Source organism: Prunus mume, linkage group LG5 (assembly GCF_029339155.1).
Source record: "Prunus mume cultivar Tortuosa linkage group LG5, ASM2933915v1, whole genome shotgun sequence".
Taxonomy (NCBI): domain Eukaryota; kingdom Viridiplantae; phylum Streptophyta; class Magnoliopsida; order Rosales; family Rosaceae; genus Prunus; species Prunus mume.
This window is the reverse complement of record NC_142702.1, coordinates 14,282,341-14,291,500: the sequence shown is the minus strand read 5'-3', so window position 1 is coordinate 14,291,500 and position 9,160 is coordinate 14,282,341. Positions and strand designations below refer to the sequence as shown.

General features: G+C 42.1%; 1 long non-coding RNA gene and 1 other non-coding gene across 4 annotated transcripts; both read left to right on the top strand.

The window, feature by feature from the left end:
• Positions 1–280: 280 nt before the first annotated feature.
• LOC148917036 (uncharacterized) lies at positions 281–4,029 on the top strand. 3 transcript variants are annotated; one of them, XR_016126624.1, is made up of 3 exons: positions 300–2,154; positions 2,321–2,476; positions 2,629–4,029. It is a non-coding gene; the product is annotated as an uncharacterized LOC148917036 (long non-coding RNA). The 3 variants fall into 3 exon arrangements; XR_016126623.1 differs by having other exon boundaries at positions 301–1,757; positions 1,839–2,476; XR_016126622.1 differs by having other exon boundaries at positions 281–2,476.
• Positions 4,030–5,084: 1,055 nt separating this feature from the next.
• On the top strand, positions 5,085–5,153 carry LOC148917035 (small nucleolar RNA SNORD36). Its single transcript, XR_016127535.1, has one exon. It is a non-coding gene; the product is annotated as a small nucleolar RNA SNORD36 (small nucleolar RNA).
• The last annotated feature ends 4,007 nt before the right edge of the window (positions 5,154–9,160 follow it).

Here is a 9,160-nt window from a genome sequence, read left to right as displayed (position 1 = left end):
AACCTGATTTTTATTGGAGCTTGAGCATGAACATCTACGGAATCCCCTGTGCATGGCTAGATTGAGTATTGGGTCTCTGCATCTTTGTGTACAATCCTATTGTTGTTGTTGGTTTGCCTTGGGAAAGCCAATAGCCCTTTCATTCTTTAGTAAAAGATGTGGCATGTTAGTTTTGCAATATCGCTTGGCATGTTGTCTCTTTTTTTCTTTTTCTTTCTTTTTTTTTTTTTTTTTTGTGGCAAGGCATGATCCCACACTTTTTTTTTCTTTCTTCGTCTTTATCTCAGCACTCGTGCCCCTCATTTTTCTTCTTATCCTTCAACTCTTTTTTCTATCTTCAAGATTCAAACCCGTGGGTACTGTGCATCGGTACATAAGTCATATTTCGGAAGCTCAGATCAAAAAACTTCCTTGATGAAAGTTGTTCATCTGCTCGAGTACTATAGCTTGTAAAATTTGTAGAATTTGTAGAATTTTTCTGGTACCTCAAAGTTAGTTTGCAACTTTTGTGTTCATCCATGGCTGGTAAATCTTTAGAGATTCTGCTTCTACCTGTGTTTTTAATTTCTAATGCTCAGATGATTGTGCTTGCTTCACAAAATTTTCTCGAAATTATATTGTTGATAACCTATCCAAAATTGAGGATCATCCAACCATTGTAGTGTTCTCTACCTTCATTTTTCTGAAGCATGTTCATGAATTGATGTTGATGCCTTTGTTGCATGCTTGTCTTCTATGCTTGAAGCTTGAATTTCATTGAACTTCTCAAAACTGGTGAGTCAGGTACCAAACTTTAAGGTTGCAATTTAGGATTCTAGCTTGGTGATTAACAAGACTCATACAAGCGTATTTGGGTAATGCATGCCAAGTGTTTGTGAAAATGTTTCACAGTAGCTTGTGGGCTGTTCTTTGAACTTCAAAATGTTTCTCTTGGAATCTAAGTTGGAGATTTTGATACGTGAAAATAGACTTCTCCATGGTTGTGTTGGAACTGGTATTGTGCCATTTGAAAGGAAAAATGAATTTTTTGGTGCAATTTCAAAGGGCTAAGTTGCTGGGATTGTGCAGTTTCTGCTGCATGGCATGTTTCAAGAATCTATTTGACATGCTTCCCTAGCTCTAAATGCAACAAAATTTTGGAAAAATGAAGCTTGACATGTCTAGTTTGAATCTGGAAAGTTTGGGATTTGTTGGTTGTAAGCTTGATTTGTAGTGATTTTCCAAATGTGGGATGTTTCAGCTAGAATGGTTGAAAAACTTGCGTATAAGTTTTGCTTGGCATGTTGCTTTTGTTTGAGAATTTAGCATGTCCTTTCTCTTGGCATTGACTGCTGATCTGGACATCACTAGAGCATGATCTTGAGCAATATTGTCGTGAGAGCATGATGTTGTATGGTTTTGTCGCAAGAACATGAGTTCTTCAATTTGCTTGAAATGCTTGAATGAACTGAAATTTCTTGGCCTGTGGATTGGTTTTATGCCATGTGAATTTGTCAAATGTTTGGTTGATGAGTTTGCTTGCTGCTTATGCATCATCTCTCTATTTTGCAGGAGTTTTTTTTTTTTTTTTTTTTTGTGAAGAAAATGAGAGCAATGATGCAAGTCCAGGTTTTGAAGCATTCATCTTCATAAAATAAGCATCCCTTTCCGACGTCTGATTCTTGGCTAGTGTATCTTTTTCAGACTTGGTTGAGAGGCTCCAAAGCATGAGAAGTGTCATCTTCTTACTAATTTGCTAGGAATTTGGCAGCATGAAGGTGAGTTTTGGTTGCTTGCACCTTGACTTGTGATATGAAGGCTTTTAGAGGATGTGAAGCTAGCAGAATGTTTGAAATCAGGCATGTGCTGGAAGGATGTTTGGGCAGGTGCTAGAAATTCTTTGCTTATGAAGTAGGTGCTGGAAAAATGTAACTTGGCTTGTTTCAAGGGAAATAGAAAACTGTTTGTCATCATAATGCAAGATTATCTAGGTAATCAAAGAGATGATTTATACTGTATAGCGAAAAAAAAAGGATGGGTTTGCTTGTTTGGATGGCATGGTGTCCTTCCTTGAATTTGCTTGGCATGAAGCCCCCAAGTCAGCTTGTTGGGGTTAGCAATTGGTTGCAGAGTTGGGTTATATTCTTTTTGGCTTACTCGTGGTCGAGAAACAGGGTAAAGGCTTGCTTGTAAATTTTTTTTTTCCTGCAACTTGCTTCAAAGAAAATCTTTGGAAGAAGCAGACTGAAGATGAGAAGGAAGAGGCCAAGCAAGTTGCTGGAAGAGATACATGCAGCTTGTTTTCCTCCAGATAAGTAACAAACAGTTTGCTTTCTTGCAGGAGGAAAACTTAAATTTACAGCAACTTCTGGATTCTTGTCTCTCTCTTTTGCTTGGCATGAAGCCCCCAAGTCATTTGGAGTTTTCATGTGCAGTTTGCTATGATGGATTCGCCTAAGCCCCCATAAGCCTCTTGCAAGATGTTTTGTCTGAGAAGGTATATCTGCAACATAAGGGAAAATATTAGAAATGCTTTTGCATCCTTTTTTTTTTTTTCAAACAACAAAACAAAGCAAAATCAAAGAGAATGCTCTTATCTTTAAATTGTGTTGTAGTATGGTTGCATGAATAAAGCTTGTGATTTTTCAGGAGCCACTACAAGACTAATGGCCTAGTCCCCAACAGAGTCGCCGTCTATTTCGTCCGAAGGCTCATCCAGGCTTTGTTGATTCTTGGATTGCCATAAAGTGATGAATGAAGACTTCGTTGCCTATTTGTCTGAGTTAGCGAGAACTAGGCCCAAAGTATCCTGAGGGAGAAGCAAGTCCTGGGGGAGTACTTTGTTCTTCTTCCAGCGGCTGCATGTTTTGTGTTGACGTTTCCTGCAACTCGACGAAGAGTTGAAGATGACTTGCTGATGTTAATATGAGATTATACAAGCTTGGCATGAGAGCTTGGAGTGTGGGAGCTAAAGACCCACAAGCTTAGCAAATGAGAATGCATGTGCTTGGCTTGATGTTGGATATGTTTGAGTTTGGTGTTGATAATTTGTTGTGTGTGGCTATGGCTATGGGGATTTAAGATTTTCAAGAGAAGGAGGATGCAAGGAAAAGCTTGAGGTTTGAAGGCTATGGTGTTTAAAGCTTGGAAGGAAGGAAAAGCTTGGAGCTAGGTGATGCTCTATGGATTTAAGAGTTTCAAGAGAAGGAGGATGGAAGGAAAAGCTTGAGGTTTGAAGGCTATGATATTTAAAGCTTGGAAGTAAAGAAAAGCTTGGAGGTAGGTGATGCTTTATGGATTTAAGAGCTTCAAGAGAAGGAGGATGGAATGAAAAGCTTGAGGTTTGAAGGCTATGGTGTTTAAAGCTTGGAGCTAGGTGATGCTTTATGGGGGTTGGTGGCTGCTGGGATGCTTGCAGCAGCCGAGTGAGGGAGTGTTGGCTGAAGAAAAATTGGTATTTTAAGCTTGAGTCATGAATGCCAATTTATAGAGGATGAGGGTTTTCTTTTATTTCCAATAGGTAAAGAGAGGTGCTGGAACCAGTCTATTTCCAGTGGTTAAAAGGAAGCACTGGGGCATGCTATTTTCCAGTATGTGAAGCTAGGTACCATAAACTGATTATTTCTTATGGGTAAAAGGAAGCGTTGGAGACTGCTTGTTTCCAGTGGGTAATAGGAAGTGCTGGAAAAAGCTTATTTCCAACTGGTAAAGCTAGGCATTTGGAAAATGACTATTTCCTATGGGTAAAAGGAAGTGCTTGAAAAATATCTCATTTGTTCACCCACATTGGAGAACTAGGTAATGGGCTTGGACTTTGGTGCTTCCAAGTAGCTAACCTGAAGTCTCCATTATCCAAGAGCTTCCGTAGGCCTTGTGGACGGCCGTAACCTTCCACACCACAATCCCACGTGCAAGCCCCGTAAACCACATGACTTGGGTTCATGTGAGCTTGGTAGGTGATTGGCATGGGAAAAATGTATTATTGATTTGGCACGACATGTACACTATATATATATATATATATATAATAAATTAATTCACAAAGTACAACTTGAATTAACGCATGACCAACATTATATGATATATTGGGTTTTGAATGTCTTTAGGCTTCTTGTGACTTTTTTGGGCCTCAACAGGTTTTTGTTGGTGTTTGGGTGGGGTGATATATGTTGAGGTAGGAAGGGAGATAGAGATATATCAGAGAGAGTTCTTTTTCTTTTGGGATTTTCAATTTTATTTATTTTTATGAAATTTAAAATTTAAATTATTTTAAAAATATATATTATTAAACCCACATGTCATTATATTATTGAATAGAGTATTTTCTAAATGTAACCATTTCTATCATCCATATTATAAAGAAACAATGAATAGTCAAATTTGAAAGGAAAAAAAAAACCAAAAATAAGCCACTTGGCATGTATTTAATGTTATTTTATATGTGAAATCCATGTTTTGTCATCTTGTCATGAAACTTAGAGAAGATTGTTTTTGGGTGTTTGATTAGGCGGTGGTAGTGTTGTAATTTACTGGTGTTTAAAGTGTTGTTCTGCTTTTAAAAATGGGCTTTGGTTTTTTTTTTTTCCTACAATTTTTATGGGGTTAAGTTTTCTACTATTCCAAGCCCCTATGGCATGAATGTGAATCTCCCTATTAAATATGTGGGCTCCACATATGTGTCACATCAATAAAATAATGGAGTTTTTAACGGAAGCTCATGATAAGGACTACTTGTGAACACACATGTTAATATTGAGGACCATGAATGAGAGAAAACAAACAAAAATGACGAAACCTTATAGTTTTGTGAACCACAAAGACATTTTGTGATAAAAAGTCAATTTTAATATGTTATGTAAGTGACTGGAAACTATGAATTTACTTCTTGTTGAACATTTATTTATTTTTTGAATTTACTGCCGAAAATTTATTTGTTTTGTCCCTATGTCAGATCTCATTTGCTCTTCTTCTAGCGAGGTATTTATAAGGTGATCGTCAACTCATAGGCTGGCCATTAAATGACTAGAAGTCAACTTTGTTATAAAAAAAATTCCTTCTAAGGTCCCAAAAATTCATAGGGTGGGATTGATGGAGATTTTCTGATTGCAAATATGATGACTTGATTCTTTTCTCCTTAAGAATATTTTGTATCGAGCTTAATATCTTTGATTGCTTTTCTTATATGATTTTCACTATGTGCAAATAAACCTTCGAAAGTTTTGAACTTGACTTCCAAAGTCTTAGATGTTGTGACTTCAAAGGCCTCAAATGTTTTAACGTCGAACGTTTCAGATGGTTCTACTTCGGAAGGTTCAGATGCTCCGACTTGAAAAAGTTTCATCTATTTCGACTTCGGAAGTTTCAAATGTTTCGACTTCGAAAGTTTTTGAAGTTCCAACTTCAGAAGTCTTAGATGTCTTGACTATGAAGTCTCAGATATTCCAACTTCGGAAGTCTCAGATGTTTCGACTTTTGAAGTTGGGCTTGGACTTCTAAGTTCTTAGTCTGAATTATGGTGGAACATCGTGCTTCCGAAGCTTCATACTTTGTTGAAGATTAAATGAGGCATGATGACATGATGACCCCTAGGTCTGACCATAAGATCTACTGTTTGTGCCTAAATAAATCACGGTCGTCAGAAGGGACATCTTCTCGCCATGGCACTGTTTATGGATTGAAACAGCCACGTTTCGTCAAACATTTAGCCTTTTCGAAAATAGAAGAAAATACGAAGGCAGGATCTTATCGGCCTCGCAACCACGACATTATGGGCCGAGGCCGAGATCCATGAGAGACACGACCAAAGATACTATGGTCAAATCGCCACGTGGCCTCAGGGTCCCACGCCCCATTTAATGAAGTAGTGCCTCTGACCGCCACAGCAAAACCACTGGGTGCAAGAAGCATTTAATGCACGAGGGTAGAAGGGAAGTGATTGAAGTCGGGATTTGGTAACAGGAATCAGAGTGGTTAGGCGCAAACATTCTCACAATGCATTATCACAGCTTGAGGTCAGATCACCAACCACTGGACCAGAGCATTAAATGTGTTCCCACGGCCAAGAGTGCAGAGCCCACGATCAGGGCAGTGGCCGAGATTTGCCGAGATTTATGGGGGTCACACCACCATGCTTCACGATCCCAAATGCCGATTTGACTACCCACTTGCCTCGATCAGACTCCACCATGCAGATATTTTCAACCCATCAGGCAGATCTTTTTTCAGCCTCGATTGGCCCTCCAGGACTCCTCCTATAAATACTAAGCTCAAGACCACGTTCAAAAGGTCCAACACCAAACAAAAGCCTCCCACAGAGCAACTTATTTTTCCTGTAATGCACTTTCAATACCTTTACATGCTTTCCTAGGAGTAGTGGTAGATTGTAAGGAAAATCCATTTATCAATATATCATACGACCCTTGATTTTCAAGGCGCCGGAGCACCATCCCTGTTATCACCTCATTCACCCCATAGCCGGCGTTCTGGAGGTTGGAGCCACGGTTGAAGTCACGACCATTGCTCTGACCGAAGGAGCGACCGCCACCCTAGGCACGGCCACGGCTGGCATACTCGGTCGTGAAAGCTCGGCCGGGCTTCTTCACCTTGCCTTGGGAAGGAGGGGGTCCCAATCTGCATTCTTGGGCCCCCTCATGGCCTCTTCAACAGCCGAATAAATTTGGCCAAGATGCACTCCTCGTACCAATGCCTTCCATTTTCGTCAACCGCGCGTTTGGCGACGCATGCACGGCCTCGGCGCATAAGAAAGGACATCCATTTCGAAGGAAATCCCACCACGCCGTCTTTCTTTGGCGGCGTCGACCCTCCAGACTAGAGCGGTTGATCGACAGCGGTGGCGAGGCGGTGCCGTCTGGATCAAGCCAAATTGCCGCTCCACAAAATGCGACAAATAGACTTGGCCTCGGCCTTGGATAGGCAGAAGGTCGCGCGACGAAAGGAGCCCGATTCACCCTCAAGTCGTTCTCCATCGCGCCATCAAGAATTATGGAAAGGTCGTGCGCCGGTACAAGGGATACGGTCGAGCGAGGACACTGCGACCCGATCCTCTCGGTCAGCTCATAGAAAAACTTGTAGCGAAGGTCAAGGCATTGTGCTTCTTGGGGGCCCAGCGAATGCATTGGCCAATGGCTCGATCGGCGACGACCGCACCTCGGCCTGGAAAGTAGGCCTCTGCCCAGAATGGAAGGCCTGATGGACCACCGTGCCCGGCTTCATCTCGTCGGTAACCACATCGTGAAGCGTCAGATGATGTGACCGAGGAGGAATGGGCGAGCTCGACCTTCCGCCTTGCGCAAGATAGTCACCGGATGGGCGAACTCGGGTGACTTTGTTCGCTGGGTGCGAACACGAACTTGCATAGCTAGTATAGCAAGAACACGGCGTGCTCGACCTCGCCCAAGGGAGCAATCGAATCATCATCGTTGTCCTCCACACGAGTTCTTTGTAGAAGCTGGAGTAGTTGAGCATGTTCTTCGCCTTGTAGCTCGGGCCGTGAACTCGACGGCCGAGACCAGATTCCTTTCTCGACCACGATCGTTTGATTAGAAGTCGAACCCGAAACAGGCGCATCATTTAAACATCTTCTACCCAAACCCCGTCACCATCTCAACGCACGGTAGACCGTGCTGGCACGCCCGCGCACAACCGCACCGCATCCAAAATGAGGACGTCACGTGTTGATGCACATCCCCTCGGCCCGGAGCACCAGGCCGCGAGATTTGCGACGGACCAACATCTACCTCTTTGGACTTGACTTTACGCCTTACTTACTGGAAGTCAACCTTAGGTTCCACAAGTCAAATTCCCATATGACCTTCAAGACTTTGTCCCACCTTCACGACTTCGGCTGAAAATTTAGACTTGGCTAACTTGGAGTCAAAACCCGACTTAGAATTTCTTGACCACAACGTGGAGTGAAAATCCAGCTTGGAGTTGGTTGACCTCGACTTGAAGGCCTATATCCCAATTGATCAGAGGCCTTGATTGGAGGTCTTGATCCCGGTTGATCGAAGGTTTGATCCCATCTGATCCCAATTTTAATTTTACAAAACAAGGTGACCACAATGCTAGCCCAAAGCTTCCGACTTGACTTCACATTAGATGAGAGGGATATGAGATTTGTTTTATCAAGTATACTTATAAGGATCCGGTGTCTTTTTATTAGGAAATCTATTTTACTCCCAATTTAGTTTTTTTATTTTAGATTTTTCAGCTGTTTTACTCTTTGAACTATGACCCCTGTATAATTTAACCCCCTGAGCTAAAAAAATCAGCCAATTTACCCCCTAAATTTAATTCAGAATGCAAATTCCACCCATGTCGTTAGATTTGTGAGAGTTCATCCAATCTCCTATCAAACTCAACCACTTGATGAGCACGTGTGATAAATTTGGAGGGCAATTTTGACATTCTAAGCATTATACCCATTTCCTATGTAATCCCCAAATCAAATTATGGCTGCAACACTTCATTCCATGTCGTAATTCTTGATCAACTAAGGAAAACCCACGAGAATTCTTGATCAACTAAGGAAATTTGCTTGGCAATTTCACCGGCGGTGTTGAGGGTGATGATGGTTATTTTAATTGCACCAGAGACATCACGACCAGGCACGCCACGAGGAAGAAAATGGAGTTTGGGGACAACATCAGTATGGCATGGGTTTGGTGGGTCTGATGGTTAGGGGTCATTAAAGGAACATGCCATATCCTGGGATCGGCTCCGTCGTAGCACGATATTGTCCGTTTTGGGCTCCCTTCTTTGCCCTCACGGTTTTGTTTTTGGGAACTCATGAGCAACTTCCTAGTGGGTCATTCATCCTGGGATTGCTCTAGCCCAAACTCGCTTAACTTCTGAGTTCCCATGACTTAGAAGTCAGTGAGCTGCCAAAAGGTCTCGTGTTAGATGGAGGTGGGCATGTACATATAAGGCACATCACCCCCTCTCTGTTGGTCGATGTGGGATGTTACAATCTACCCCCCTTAGGGCCCAAAGTCCTCGTTGGCACACTCGCACCACACGAAAGAGTGGCTCTGATACCAAATTGCCACATCTTGGATCGGTTTCGTCGTAGCACGATATTGCCTTTGGGCCCCTCTTTGCCCTCACGATTTTGTTTCTGGGATTGCTCTAGCCCCAACTCGTTTAACTCGAAGTTCCCATG